General features: G+C 36.0%; 1 long non-coding RNA gene across 1 annotated transcript; it reads right to left on the bottom strand.

Annotated features, from left to right (window-relative positions):
* Positions 1-349: 349 nt before the first annotated feature.
* Positions 350-16,341, bottom strand: Gm33650. Its single transcript, XR_375699.2, has 4 exons — positions 16,267-16,341; positions 12,920-12,994; positions 5,729-5,766; positions 350-461 (listed from the first exon to the last, which is right to left on the bottom strand). It is a non-coding gene; the product is annotated as a predicted gene, 33650 (long non-coding RNA).
* Positions 16,342-16,761: the final 420 nt, after the last annotated feature.

The raw sequence follows: 16,761 nt of genomic DNA on the forward strand, positions 1-16,761 counted from the left end.
GCAATGACTAATCACTGTTTGCTGACTAATTCTTGAAACATGGTGTGGCTGTGAACCTCAGGTAAAAATGTGGAAATGAAGAGGCTATGGCCTGAGTCACGCCATCATGATTAGGGCTAGAATAATGCACTGTGTGTGTGGCTCTGCTGGGAACCATTAAAACCCTGTTTGTAGGAGGCAATGTATTCATCGTTTCTTTGGCAGGTTCTGGTATATCAGAGAGAGGAGACTGGAGGATGTTTCATTAATATTACATAGGTTTTATTTTTCATGTTTCCTTAAAATCAAGGACTTTCTGCAACCCTCTACTTTTTTTAAAGTTCTGCAATATATTTCCAATGCTGTTAATATTTAATGAACTCCTCATGAGCGATCCTGCTTCAGAGTCCTGGGTTCCTTCTTCCAGAACAATCCAAAGGAAACTCTACTTCTCTGTGTTTCTGTTTCTTGGGCATAAAAATCTGCAACACAAAGGAGGGGGAAAGATCAGGAAATAAGAAACCTTGTAAAAACTAGAATCTTGCTACATGTAGTTAGTTACATAGAAAACCTATACTTATTACCTTTAAACCATTGTTTAAATACATCATCAAAATACAAATGTACCATTAGTAGCAGCTTATATTACATTAGCATTATAAGAGTACACGTAAAAATTTCTTTATGACATTTTGATGAATGCCATTTTTGCTCATATTTGGACCTCCTTTCATGTTCCTGCCCTCTGTCTAGTTCTCCCCTTCCCCCATACAGTCTCTCATGCCATAGATGCATGTGAGGTTATAAGAGAGAATTTGAGATACTAATAGCTTTATGGTGCATATTTTATATTCTTAGAGGAGAGTCATTTACAAAAACTGAGTATCCATAAGATAGATGGTTATGTCAAGTTATTTCTAAAAAATAGACATGTGCATGTAGTCATTAATTCCAATGATCTTGAGCATCTATATAATGATAATTTGGAATCATAATTTATATTATTTATAATCATAAATTATAACCATTTTTCTGGAATCCAAGCACTCTTAGCTGAAAGAACATGATCAAGTTTGGGTGATTGGCATCCTGAAGGTGAACTAACTTTCATAAGCCTTGACATCTTTTTTTCTCTTACGCTCTACTAAGTGGATCAACTAAGTGGGAAACCTGAGATTCTGCTCTTATGCAAGGCGTAGTTTACAACACCTAACAAAGAGTAAAGACATGCACTTTGTGTTCAAAGAACTGGGCTTGCACAATAAGAATAAGACTATGTCAAAATTACCACAAATTCAAGAACTGGCAGACTTCGAAAAGGCATTAAAAATATGAGTCCTCCTGCTGGTCTGCATTCTATTCTTGTCACAGACATTGAGGCACTGAGCTTGGATAAATACAGAAAAATACAGCCCACGTGGTGCCCTTCTGCCCATGCCGATATTTGTGAGCTTCTCCCTGAGAGGACAACATAAGCAATAGGAATGCAGCACATAACAAAAAAGGGCTGTGAAAAGCACTTAGGGCTCTTGGAGGAACTCATAGATAATTGCTTGGTTGAAATTTTCTTCCTGTTACTGAACCTCACAGCAGAAGCAAATATATAATACAAAGGAGGTTTCAAAGTTTCATTCTAGCTCTTTAAATATGTGTAGAAATGGTCATTTACTAAAGAAAAGATAGAAACATTGCTGTGAAGAAGGAAAGAAAGGGGGAGTATGAGAAATTATGAATTTAAATAACAAGGAGGAGACTAGAAGCTACTAGAACATTGTTGGTCCATTGAACTGATTACAGCAGACAGAAAGTAATTTTCATTGAGAAACTCCTCAATTGGTAGGTATAAAGTCTGTTTTAGTAAAACATGTTTTAAATCAGTCATAGTCTAAATTATACTATTTGCAGACCAATACATTTGTGTGTGTGGGGGGGGGCACACATACATGCTGCATGCAAGGTATGCGAAGGCAGGCAAAAATTCACCATTATATGCATATGGAAATAAGAGGACAACTTTTAGGACTTGGCTCTAGCCTTCCACCTTTGAGATAGGGCCTTTGTTATGGTTCTTGCTATGTATAGCATACCCTAGGCCAGCTGGTCTTTCCCCAGTATCTGCTTCCTATCTTGATGTAATAATATTGAAATTATAGATGTGCATCACCAAATCTGGTTCATTGCATAGGTTTTTGTGGATTTAACTCATGGACTACAAGAGCTTTTAACAAATAGAACCATCACCCGAGGCCTTAGACCAAAATCTTGAATAATTACTTAGATACATGAAGCCTCAATTGTCTAAGAAGTAGAGATAATAATTGCACATTATTGCTTTAGAGAACGATGCCTAGAGTAAAGTAAAAAGGTACATGTGACACCATGTTGAAAATTATAAACTTTCACACTAGGAAACTGAATTATTTATTCAGGTTAGTTAACTATGCAGGTAAATGTAAGAGCATCAGAGGAACAATCAAAGTAGTCTTACCACAAACTACAATTTACAAAGCAAATATAAAGTATATATAATATATAATTTATATGTAAATATATATAAATATATAATTATTCTCTATAAAAGATATTTAACTTATATATTTAATATATAGATATTATGTGTATATATGTGTATATATATATATATATATATATATATAGAGTCATTCTTTCTGCCACAAGTAATTAACAACTACTAGGATGATCCTGAGTCCCAGGTGGTGGACTGGGCAGATCACATGGTAGTTCTTTTTTACCTTTTGAAGGAACATACATATTGCTTTATTATTATTATTGCTATACAGATTTTCATTCTTATACTAGTCTTACTGTTAGGAAACTGAAGTTGGATTTCAGTAGCCTTTTTCCTACTAAGGAACTTATAGAAAGACTACTGATAACTCACTACTGAGGATAAGGGCCAGGGCTCAGAGGACACTAGTATGAATTACACTAAATAGAAACAAGAACAATCTACTTGTTTCTATTTCTAAAGGCTAATGCTCTAGTGACTTGAAAACCTAACTGACACTATTTACCTTCACAAATAAATTATTCACTTTTGAGATTAGAAATTGATGCTTCAGTAACAATAACATGGCTCACCCAATTGAGAAGTCACTTAGAAAGAGTACTAACTTTTTATATTAGAGACTAGAACTAAAAAAACTCACAAATAGCCACCAAAAAGACTATCAGCTTGTGAGGATCAGATTGCCCCCATGGTTTCTGAGACTCCTTTTCTAACCAGAAAGAAATCCCTCCTGGTTGTTATGTGAGAATCTATTGATTCAAGAAACTCTAGAACACCATATTCTGACTGATTTAGAGCCCCACTCATATATGAGGTCAGGATATGACTCCTGTATAACAGTATCATCCTCAACTTCTTCAGAGGACCCAATTATAACATCAGAGGTCATTTTATTCATCCTTAGTGGAGATTGTAACACTTTAACTGACCCATCAATGAATTAGTGCCAGCTATACCCATGTCTGAACCTCAAACACCGTCTTTCTGATCAAAAAACTCCAAGCAGAGATACAAATACCTACCCAATAGAGTTAGGCAAGAACCACATACCAAAATATTCAACCAATGAACAAAGTCCTGATAAGCAAGTCCTAACACATTTTTTAAAAACCAAAATGGGATTAAAAACCAAGAAAATACTTATATCCATCTTTGAAATTATTAATTCCACAGTGTTTGTACCTATTGAGATCCATATGGATAAAATTATAGAAAAGCATTCAAAAGAACAATTATAAATATGTCCAATAAATTCAAACAGGATAAAAAATTGCATGAATGAATTTTAAAAGAGTAATAATTGGAAAAAAATTAAAAGTTCCTAGAAATGAATAATAATGTAAATAAAAATATCAAAACCTGTAAGATACATATTAGAATAAGACAGTCCTAAGGTATTTATCATTTGTATAATATTATAAAGTAAAACATTCCTTTCTTTTAGATTTGTCCAACTTGGTATATGTTCTAATATTCTTTCCATTCCTGTGGTAATACACCCTGACAATAAATAGCATAGAGGAGATCAGTGTATTTGATCTCATGCCACACCCACTCTAGTCCAAAAGCTTAGCCGCAGTAATGAGGCAAAAAGTTTCACAGAAACTTGTCTCCTGGAAGTTCTTTGGCATCCCTTAACACAGATGTGTTTCAGATTTGTCCCTGAGAGTCTTGTATGTTTTCCTTCAGTATTGTTTTATTATAGGTACCCCCAAGGAATGATTTGACAAATAGCTAGTTAGATTGAACTTTGCTTCCTGGCTTTTTACCTATGTCATGATATTCTAGGCAGTCTTTGAGCCAACCCTGGGCTTGGAATTTCATTAGAATGTTACTTATTCTGACGAAATGCCTCCAGTGTTGATAGTAAGAAATCAGGCATTGCAGTTTACAGGATAGGATCTAGAAATCTCAGGGCTAGTTCAACAAAGTAAACTTAGAATCCTCATTACAGTCAGGTATGGCAGACTACATTACATATTAGAAGAAAGTTGGTGAGTTCCTCTGACAAATGGAGATTCCCTACAGATGCTTAAAAGAGCAGCCAAGTCACGTTCATATGCAAGAATTTACAATGGTCTAGGAAGAAGGAGGGTTGTGGTTTAAGGAGGAACTAGAGTATTGCATTATTCATGAAAAGGTTAACAAGAGCAGAACCTCCTGGTGCAAACTTTCACAAGACTCAGAGGAATAGCATAAATTGTAACTAGGGTATAAAATCCTCACCTCACTCCTTGAATGGCTGACTTTAAATAGGGCTGCTCTTATCTCAGTGATAAACACTGTCCAGTTCCTGTAAGATTTTATGTATGTATTCCTCTGTTTTGTGTCATTTTACATCAGATAACTTCAATGTACATTGGCTGATGTAACACCTAACTTCCTTGTTTTCTTCTGTAATATAAGTCTGATACTAGCTTTGAAAAATTACATTCAGATACAACACTCCCTTTGGTCCATGTCTGTTTGTCATTTTCACCGACTCCTTGTCTACTTGAGTACCAGGACCCTGAATTTTCCTGCATGTTGAGAGACAAACTGAGTCCAGCCCACAGCAATCTCACAATTCCAGGTTACACACCATCATTATGAGGAAGGAAGAGCAACAAGAGCTTGGGGCTACAGGTCATATCATATCCAGTCAAGGGCAGAGAAAAAGCAACTCACAACATTGTACCCTTTGGGTTCTCTAGAGTAACAGAACTTATAAAATATATACAAATGGGATTGATTAGAATGACTTACAGTCTATAGTCCAGCTAATTCAACAATGGTTGGCTATGAATGGAAGGTCCAAGAATCCAGTAGTTCCTTAGTCTAAAAGGATGGATGTCTCAGCTGGTCTTCAGTATACACTGGTATCTCGGATGCTAGTGAAGAAATGGACTCACTAGCAAGGTGAGGGAGAACAGGCAAAGTACAAATGCTTCCTTTTTTGGTATATTGGTGCATCTCCCAATTATACTAGATAGAATATATAGTCTATATTCACTGGTGTTATTCATGTGCCTCTATGAAAAAATCATGTTTTTCTGTGTGTAGCTTGTCTACCATGTACAGCTTGCCCTTGTAACTGTGTATTTTAGTCATGTGACTCTGCTTAACCATCATAATAAAGTTATGCTCTGAATAAAGTTGGCTATTGTATGAGCCCCTAGCCCTTCTTATTTATTGGCTCCATTCTTCACACTAAATTAGAAACAAGGCAACAGTACTCACTCTCTCCATTCCTGGTCTTTGTAGTGCTTGATTATTAGCTAGAAAAATTAAATTAGAGAAGAAAATTAAAACAATATAAACAGCAAAGGAAAGGTCAGACTATTTTATTTGCAGATAATATATTTGTCTGTATGTACAGAACACATTAAATATTCCATCAGAAATTCTAGAGATGATAAATGCTTTCAGCAAATGGCAGGATACAAAGTGAACAGACAAAATCAGTAATTTTTCTCTATACCAGTGTCAAATATATTTAAAAAGAAATCACTGAAACATGCTCTTTCACAGTTGCCACAAAAATAAATTAAACACCTGGTAATAAACATAACCAAAAAATACTTAAACAAAGTATTGCTACAATAATTTCTAAGATACTGAAGGAAAAAATAAGGAAGATACTAGAAGATGAAAAGACCTGTAGTGAAAGATTAGAATAATCATTATTGTGAAAATTGACATCTTAACAAAAGCAATCTACAAATTCAGTATATCGCCAATAAAAATTCCAGGGTCATCCTTGCTAGAAAGATAAGAGAACATATTAAAATTCACACAGAAGCACACACAAAAAAGTATAGCCAAAGCAGCATTAAGCAAAAGTGATTACTGCTGCACAGGATAGAGAAATTGTTCATCAGTTAACATCACTGGATACTCTTCAGGAGGACAGAATTTCAATCTCTATCACTCACATGACATCTCACACCATCAATAATGCCAGTTCTAGAAGATTTAACATACTCTTCTGGCCACTTCTGGCACTTGACTTACATGTGGTTCACAGACATACATACAATGAAAACACTCACACATATAATTGTTTTAGAACAAGAAAGAATACTTCTGGAGTTATACTACAGAATCATAGTAGTAAAAACAGCATGGCACTGGCATAAAAATAGATACATAGATCAATGGAACTGAATAAAAGACCCAGATATATAGCCAAACAACAAAGCCACCTGACTTATGGAAGAAAAGTTAGTCTCTTCAACTAAGTTGAGAAAACTAGGTGTCTACATTTCCACAAATGGAACTAAATCCACACCTCTCATGCCTATACATAAATCAATTCCAAGTGGATCAAATACTTCAGTGTAATAAATGTAACTCTGAAAATGCTACTGGGAAAGGTAAGAAAAACTCTACAAGATATAGGTGCATGGTAAGTTCTTTAGGAATATGGCTCTTTTTGCTCAGGAATCTGATGCAACAACTGACAAAAAGGATATGATAAAATTACAAAGTTTCTATACAGCAAAGAAAACTTCCAATGATACTAGGAAGCACAGAGAATTGGGAAATATCTTTGCTAGATGTACATAAGACAGAGAGTTATGGTCTAGATTACATAGCTTCAAAACTAAACAAAGAGGAAACAACCTCGTAGAAAACAAAAGACTGTAGATATAAACATTATCATAAAGCATAAATATAAATGGTTAAAAATATTTAATATATTTTTAAACATAAATAGCAGTCAGGGAAAGGAAATATGGTATTCTGTCTTAAATTTAAGAAAGCAAATGACAACAATTGCAACAATTGTTAGCAATGAGGAGAGAGAGAGAGAGAGAGAGAGAGAGAGAGAGAGAGAGAAGGTTCAATATCTTTCTGAGAGTAAAATTTATATCGATGTTGTTGTGTGTACCACATATTCTTTAACATTCTCCAATTCATGGACATCTGAGATGTGAGCTATGCACAGATAGTGATTACTGAGGTAAGGAGCATCGATTGAGTCTTCCATGCTATAGACAGGATGGCATTGTCCTTGCTCATGTAAATAGCGCCCAGCCATGTCCATGCAGGAAATAGGCCACAAAACAGAAGGAATGAAAGTAGGAGGGAGACTTGTGAGGGTATAACAGGAAGTATTGAAAGAGATGATTATTAAAGAGCATTATACCGGCATGCATACTCAAAATTGTGAAAGAATAAATAAAATTATAAAATAAGTAACAAGGAAAGATAAACTTAATAAAAAGAAAGATATCAAATTAAAATGAAGACAGCACACAGTAGGGATGCCTGCACACCTGTATTTATTGCAAGATTACTCAAAATATACGAGTTTTAGAATCAACATAGATGTCCAAAGTAGGAGGAACTCAAGGCAGGAATGTTCAATTCTCAACAGTAGAAAAGCCACTCTGACAACAGGATTGCCTTTTCTTTTTTTTTTTTTTAATATTTTTATTAGGTATTTTCCTCATTTACATTTCCAATGCTATCCCAAAATCTCCCATACCCTCCCCCTTCTTATCTCATTATTAACAACTTGTAGCCCAAATTTGTAAGGAACAATTAATAATGTTGTTAATAATAATAATAATAACAACAACAACAACAAATGTACTAAATCTGTACCAGGACAGTCATACTGTAATAAGCCACATTTTATTTCAACAAGAATAATCAGATTTCCAACTGAGACAATGCCACTAAGACCTCACTGCAATACCAATTCTGTTTCTACCCAAGAAACAAAGCAGTGTCATGTGGAGTCCTTAAAGCACTAAAACAAATATTTCCCAGCCTTTAAGGCAGTTACTTTTTCAAGTGAAAAAGTTCTATGCAATGTCTTTTTAAAAAGAAAACTAGGTTACAGGTTCATTTTTTTTAACTAGACTTTATTTATCATCTTTGAATCAGAATACAGTTGTTTTATAAAATACTATTCCAGTTCTCTGGAAGAGCAGAAGAGTTTGACTTTAGAGATCAAAAAAGTTCTGAATAAGCAAAAACACAAAGTATATCAGTCCTTTCAGCTGTTCTTAGAGCAGACAATTCCTTGATCTGGTAAATCTTATTTTGCCTGGGGAATGAGCTGTCACTCCTGAGTCTCCTCACATCCTGGAATATCAAACAGCTTCATTTACTCTTGTTGAGAGGAAATGTTCTTCTGAAATATAAAATAACCATTGCTGCATCATAATAAATATGATGAAACTTGGACTCAAGTTCATTTACTTTTGATATGTTAAACAACTTTCTATGGTGTTGATAGAGGAGTGAATAATCAAATTCAATGAGAAGCTTTGACACAGAACTTAGGGTCTAGAGAGATGGCACTGCACTTGCTGTTCTCTCAAGGGACTGGGGTTCAATTCCCAGCAACTACATGGCAGCTAACAAACCATGTAACTCTATTTCCAGGGTTCCAATAGTATCACACAGACATAAATGCAGGCAAAAACTAAACCAGACAACCAACCAACCAACAACAACAAAAACAAAACAAAAAGAACAAAGGAAAAAACCACCAATGTGAGTAAAATACTGTCTTTTAAATGAGGAAATCAGAACAAACAGCAGCCCCACCTACTTTTCCTTTTTGTATACTGGATTTGTCTAAGATCTCTTCTTATTTTATATTTTCTGAAGTTTTGAGGAAGAGTGTTGAGCAAGCCTGCGTGCTCATGTCTTGTTTTTGTTTGTGTTTTGTTTTGTTTTGTTTTGTTTTTTGTTTTTTGTTTTGTTTTGTTTTGTTTTGTTTTGTTTTCTGAGACAGGGTTTCTCTGTGTAGCCCTGGCTGTCCTAGAACTCACTCTGTAGACCAGGCTGGCCTCGAACTCAGAAATCGCGTGCTCATGTCTTACTGCAGTATGGAAAGCCTCGACTGATGTCCTCTTCTTTCTTCTGCCAGCTCGCCTGGTGCCTTCCTCTTCAGCACATCTCACCCGTTTAGCAAGACTACATCTCAAATCTCTTTTCAGTGTTTTCTTCCTTCCTTCTTCTCTGTAAGTTAGTGTGGGGTTTGTGTTCTCTTTGTTTTCTGTAGGTCTATCTTCTCTCTGCATAGCTGTAAGTCTGTCCACTACTATAGAACTTTTCATGCCTCAGCTCTGTATTTTCAGTAAGGAGATTTTTGAAAAGCAACGTGATAAAATACAATATGTACAACAGGAATTCAGGTCTGTTAGGCCTCATATTTTCCCATACTTTTTCTAAAACTCTTTGCCTTTCTTTCACTTGCCGTACCGGACTTAAATTACAGTTATTTTGACGTCTTTGTTTAGTGGTTCTGATGCCCTGATGATATGTAGGCTGCTTTCAGTTTCCATATTCCTCTGTTTTTGGTCATGGGCACTGTTCTTGCATTTTTAACGAATTTCCTCTTTGTGTCAGTGTCTTAGTCCTGCCATTTTAGTTCTTGAGCATAAATGTGAGAACCGTGCCAAGCTTTCTCTACAAATCCATTTCCTCTGGGGTCATGGTTCTTTAGAGTGTGCTTCCAGAGTAGCCGCTGCAATTTTCTTCTCTGAGCTACAGGGCTGCCAAAGGTCTAGCAACTTTTTTTTTTCCCATCAAAGGGTTTTCTTTCTTTCTTTTTTTAAAAATATTTTTAATTAGGTATTTTCCTCATTTACATTTCAAATGCTATCCCAAAAGTCCCTGATACCCTCCCCCCCCCACTCCCCTACCCACCCACTCCCCCTTTTTGGCCCTGGCGATCCCCTGTATTGGGCCATATAAAGTTTGCAAGTCCAATGGGCCTCTCTTTCCATTGATGGCCGATTAGGCCATCTTTTGATACATATGCAGCTAGAGTCAAGAGCTCTGGGGTACTTGTTAGTTCATTATGTCGTTCCACCTTTTGACTCAGATCCACACCGGGGCATGGCTAGGACGAGACCAGAACCAGTGAGAACGCCAGTCACACGTGCAATTCCCAGTGGTTCCCTTCTGGAAGCTCAAATTCACCCTGCTGCCTCTGTAACCAAAAATGAGCACAGTTCTTTCCAGAGGGGTTTTATGGTAGTTGCATGGGAACGATTATATAAAATAAGCTGTTGGATGCAAGCTGAGAGATGTGTTGAATTAATTTCTTGACCTTTGCTTTCCCCCCGCAGGCTTGACTTCATGGTTTACAGATGGTATTTCACCAAGTTGAAATTCATTAAATGGCATTAGGGAAAGTTTCTTCTATAGACTTTAGAAAGGTTAGTAAATGTGCTGGGAAGTGTACACTGTCAATGTTTTGTTACTAGAAATGAAGAAAACCTGGGGAAGGAGAGGCAAGGTTATCAATATAACTTAGATGACTTTTATCGTGCATGTGCTCAGAGTAGGATATGTAACAACTTATTAGAGTTTTTTTTTTCCCCATAATCAGTTATCTTAAGTAATGAAATTTTATTTCAGCAAGTATTGTCCATGGATAAGTCCAGCTATGAAGAAATTTCCAATATCAATCTAAATTCTCTTTCTTTGTGATGAATATATTATTTAGATCTGTATATTTTAGCTGCCTTCTGTCTTACGTTTCTGTGATAATTATGAACAGGAGATAAATCCACAGAAAAAAGGTATCTACTTGGATGTGGCGATAGCTCAGACAATGAGTGCTTGTCGTACAAGCATGGAGACCTCAGTTTGGAAGCCTACCATGCACTTAAAAATACAGACACTCTGGCGTGCATCTGTCATTACAGCTCTACAGACACACAGACAGAAAGGCGGTATGCTGTACTGAAAGCATTGAGGGGCTAATCTCAAAGGATTCTAGTTTGCTGTGTTTGTTGACCGCTCCCTGGCTAATGCTAAGCTGAAATGTGAAAAGTTGCTCTTGTGTGATGACTGTTAAGGTGACATTGGAAGAGTTTCTTCAAAACATATGGTGCTAGTCAGTCATGATGAAATAAATCCCCTCTTCATGGCATCTTTCAAAATATAATTAAGCACAAGTTTAATTAAGATCACCAACTACAGAACAGAAGAAGGCATTATATGTTGACTGAATGTTGAATTTGTATATTTTTTTTAAAAAAAATGATTACAGGGGTGCATTTTAGTTTTAAACTTCAGAAATCCCTAGAGGCTTATAGTTTCCTCAAAGCTATAAAGCAGATTCATATCATACTTAAGAATATGCAATGCCATAATGTACCTCAGTTCTTAATTCAGAACCTACTGTCATCTTTAAAAATTCTATAGGAATTATTAGTTGGCAATAGAACACTATCCAGCAAGATAAGATTCTTTCTTTATATACCCAGTATTTAATCAAACTTGTCATGAATAAAAGATTCATAAAAAGCACTGAAGTTTTCTTCTGTATGTCCATCTTCATGAGTTATTAGTATATTGCTGATCTATAAGAATAGATATCCTCTGTTCTAATTTTATATCAGAGAAAATATCATCTACTGCAACTGCAGTGTTCAATATGAAACATTAATATGTACTAATATGTATGTTTTAATGTTTAGAAATATATATCAAGAACTGCATTGTTTTAGAATGAAAACGAGTAACTATAAAATCTAAAATGAAAATTAGGGAGAAAAATGTATAGCAAAGGAAATCTTCAAAGTCTTGTTAAGCCTGTTAGAAAGGCCATAATGACTAGGTTCAATTCTATACAATAGACAAATAAGTATTTTCGTCTTCCAGCAGGGACAACATCTTGAAAAGCATTTTTCCTTACTTGAAGAATTGTCCTAATTTTAGGTTCTCTTAGCATTCTTTAATTTGCTGAAAACTATAATTACAAATGGATGTTTCATCAAGGAAATCAATGCTTAGCCTTTTGTTTCTACACTTTTTATACAGTGTCTCTTTCTTTTGAAGTCATGACATTTAGAATATTTTGGTTACAAAGAATAAAAATAAGGCATCATATGAATAGAGAATTTGAAGGCAACAAAGAAGGCCCAGTCACCAACAGCTAAGTGTGCGTAAGAGGAAGTTATAGACTCCTCCTGTGAAAAGCAAATGGCTCAACATGATTAATTTTCATTGATCCAGACACATATTGCTATAAACACTGGCAATTTACAAACATAGTGCCTTCCCCTCTGCCATTGGCATCATTATATCTCCCTGTGAGAGTCATAACTGAGCAATGATTTGACATCTTGGCTAGAGAACTGCATAGCAAGAATTCAAGTACAAATTCAAATCTGTCTGCAGTGTCTCACAGGAACATGTAAAAATGACTTCCAAAGCAGCAAGATCGTCTTCGATTAAATTAGAATCTTAAGAGAATGTTCATTTCCTTCAACATGACTCAAGAGATTAAAAATCTTCATGCCTTCATAGAATATACATGTTGTCATAGTGAGCTGGGTATGGCAATTCATATTTATCACAAAATACTTTCAGAATTTGTCAATTTAAAATTAAAATAGCTGTATCTTTATTATTTTTATTGTCACTGCTATGTAGTTCCTGAACGCTTACCAGTTTCTTCACAGTAAAATGAGTGTCACCATCACAAAGGCATATGAGGCAGCCTCTACCTGAGAGGCATACCATCTGGTTGGAAAAGAAAATAAGTTTACGTTAACAGATGTTCCAATCAACTCTATTATTCTTTCCCTTCTGTGGAACCATGCAACTATTAAGGCTTTGGGCTTTGATTTGGCATAATTTTAATTTCTTTTTCTCATGCCAGGGGAAACAATGGGAAATTTACCTGAGATATCCGGGCATCACATCTGACTGTGCATTCCTTCCCTAATTCAGCATTTAACCCTCAACTTGTTTTGATTTAAATTTGTCAACAATATTGGAAGTTCCCAATTAAGCACCATTAGGAAAAATGTAAAGAGCTCTTTAAATAGATTCATTTCTAATTATCTCCTCATCTTTCAGCTGTATCAACAGCAGAATTTGAACCATGCTTAGTTATTTGGTGACTATTTCTTCTGGATTTTATTTTTATTATAAACAGATACAGTCCTATAACAATTCTATTTTTCAGTCTATCACATCAAGTTACTTTCCCTGCAGATGGCCCGTAGGAACCACAGTAACAAAGTAGACCAGCTAGGTGCTCCACACAGATGAATAGCGCTCACTAACTTGACATTTTACAGATGTTACCTAGTGGCCCGTGTTCAGAATTTGAAGAACAAAGGGAAAGTCACAGGATGAAAATTCATCATAGAAGGAGCTGGAGCAAAAGGAAGTCAGCATATCCTTTACTTTTCTGATCTTTCTGGGGGCATGTCATCTGACATGTTTCCTGTAATAATGGGGTTTTTCCCAGCGAAAATGTAAGTAAATGAATGGCAGATTGCCTCCCCAGAAGGCATGTTAATTGCATAGTGATGGATATTTAAAAATATTTAATGAAAGAGGAAGATGAAGACCCAAGAAGCTATGAGATCTGTCATAAGAAGGGAATGCTTTGATTTTGTTTCCATTTAGTTTGATTTTGGCTACTAGGTTGCTGTATATTGCTTTTACTATGTTTAGATATGGGCCTTTAATTCTTGATCTTTCCAAGTATTTTACCATGAATGGGTGTTGAATTTTGTCAAATGCTTTTTCCCCATCTAATGAGATGATCGTATTGGTTTTTTTCTTTGAGTTTGCCTATATAGTGGATTACGTTGATGGATTTCCATATAGTGACCCATCCCTGCATCTCTGGGATGAAGTCTACTTGATCATGATGGATGATTGTTTAGATGTGTTCTTGGATTTGTTTTATAAGACTTTTATTGACTATTTTTGCATTGATATTCATGAGGGAAATTGTTCTGGAATTCTCCTTTGTTAGGTCTTGTTGTGTTTTAGGGATTCCCCTGTGAATGCCAGTGAAAAAAGCAATGGTTTGCCAGTCAGAACATCCACAACTATATAGTTTATCATACCTCATGTGTTGCACTGGCAGATAGTGTCTTTTAACTGATGACTCCTACTTTCTGCAGCATATCTACCTGCCTTTTATTTCAGCCAGATAAGCCCTACACCTAGTCCATACAATGCTTATTGCTATCAGGATGTAGTAAGGGTTTTCACGCACAGTAAAAGAAAAACACTGTTCCTAACATCTAGCTATGTCCGTACTGTAGAGATCAATCTGTTAACTGTATGGAATCTGCTCAGCAACATGAGCTCTTGATCCCAGTATCTAACAAGTTATTTATGCTCCTGCTCCATTCCTGTTCCTTCTTAGGTCCTCCCATTTATATTCACTAAAGTTGTGCATGCCCTTTTTTAGGAAACCACAGACATGTAGGTTCATACCTCTCCTCTTTCCTGTTTCTTTCCCTGTTGTGGATGGCCCTGGTGCTGCCTGTATTTTGATGTTAACTCTGCTTTTCCAGAAGGGTTGACTGGGACAAGGAATGAGTCACATACTCCGGTGACTTCTTATGAACCTTCCCCTGAATGAATAAAGGGACCAATCACTGGGAGAGTAAGCAGGACTTCTGGGCTGGAGAGAGGAAAAGAGGAAGCAGGAGAGAGTTAGGACCTTTTGGATGGGGATAGGAGAGGACAAGATGTAACTTCTAGTGTCTCTCAGTTTCAATAGCAGATCCACCTTGATTTGCCACTGGAAGATTTATATTTAATATGGCTTACAAGATTAGTGTTCTACTTGTTGTGTCCAGTGGTTGAGTTACCATTGTTTCTGAACTAAGTTTGTATGGTGTTTTCCTTTATGTGCTGTGGGTTCAGCAGTGTTCAAGAGAGAAAGGTAAGGTGGCAAAGGGTGGATTTGCCAGACGTGCAACACAAAGACTATGGCATCAAAGGGTAGATTTGCCAGATGTGTACCACAAAGGCCATAGGGGTTTTGAAGTATAGAGATGGCATGTTTGAAACCCTCCAGTGGGAACTTAACAACCTGGGTGGAGAGATTTTGGAGCTCTGAGTCAGAGTCTCCACAAGATAAGAACTGGCCATCGAAATTGCTAGGACTGAGAGTAGCTGGGTGTAGAGTGGGAAAATGCTGATCATTTTAATATTTTCTACAACATTTTCTTCCTTTTTTCATCTCTCCTGGTCTTTATATATGCCTCCACCAAAAAGAACTGAATCTATGTTTTAATTAAACCTCACTTTTCTAAGTACCTAAGAAATTAGGGGAGTGAAAGAATATGAACAAGATGATAATCATTCCTTCCAGCAACATATACTTCTTGTACATTTATGTAAAGCCCCTAGGGCCTGTTGTGAACACTTATTTTTTTAACTTTTATTATTTCATGCATGTAAATAATATTGATTTTATTTTTGCCCTGACTCTTACTTGATATCCCACTCTCAGTGCTGCCCAAGAATGTATAGCCATACACTGAAGCATGGGAAACATACCAATGGCCACATCTTCTAGGCATATTAACCAGTTCTGCAGCTCTCTGTTGACTATGACCCACTGCAAAAAAAAAAAAAAAAAAAAAGAAAGAAAAGAAAAGAAAAGAAAAAGAAAAAGAAAAAAGGAAAGATGTACTCCAATCAAGGTTAAAATCAGCTCAGATTTATAGCTATGAGCATAAATGATTAGATATAACTTTGACAGTATGATTATTTAGCAAATTAACAATAGGGAATTTTTGCCAAAGATCCATGGCCTCTCTGGCCATAGGCTTTCTGCCAGGATTATAGTTCAAGGCATGAAATTTGCTCCTGTTAGAGACCTCAGATACATTCTACAAACAGAATTATTTTAACCTGTTGAATATTTAACTCAAATTTCTCAAATCTATGAGAAGCAGTATCAGAATTAGTTACTTTGAAGATGAAAATAGAATAAGAAAACACAAAACCTCCATGCTGAAGCTGCAGCTTACCATGGCAGGCGAATTCCACACACAGCTGAGATGCCTGCAGATGGGAAACTTCAGAGCTCTCATCCTGGATATGCCTTTGGAAGGTTTATGGGAGTGCTGTGACCTACCACTTGAAGCAACTTGTACTCTGTCTCAATTAAAAAATGACTTTAAATGGAAGAAGCTAAAGATATTTGCCTCTGGGCTCTGTCCTGTGTCATGCTTTTTGATTTGTTTAAACAGGTAGTTCAGCACAGTGGAATGATACTAAGCATTGAATACCCAGCTCAACTTACAGAGTAAATTAGAAAAGAGTAAATGAATTTTAAGTGTTAATGTAGGTGGCACATTGCTAATGTGTGATAAAACGTCGGGTTATCACAGCAAACATCATCGTCAAGTTAGTATTGTTAAATGTTCCTCTATAAATTATTCTTGTTATTAATAGGAACTAGTAACGTGAAATGGTGAAAGGAAAAGATCTTCCTTTCTTAAATACCACTTTATCAAAGATTT

The sequence above is a fragment of the Mus musculus genome, chromosome 3, assembly GCF_000001635.26.
Source record: "Mus musculus strain C57BL/6J chromosome 3, GRCm38.p6 C57BL/6J".
NCBI lineage: Eukaryota > Metazoa > Chordata > Mammalia > Rodentia > Muridae > Mus > Mus musculus.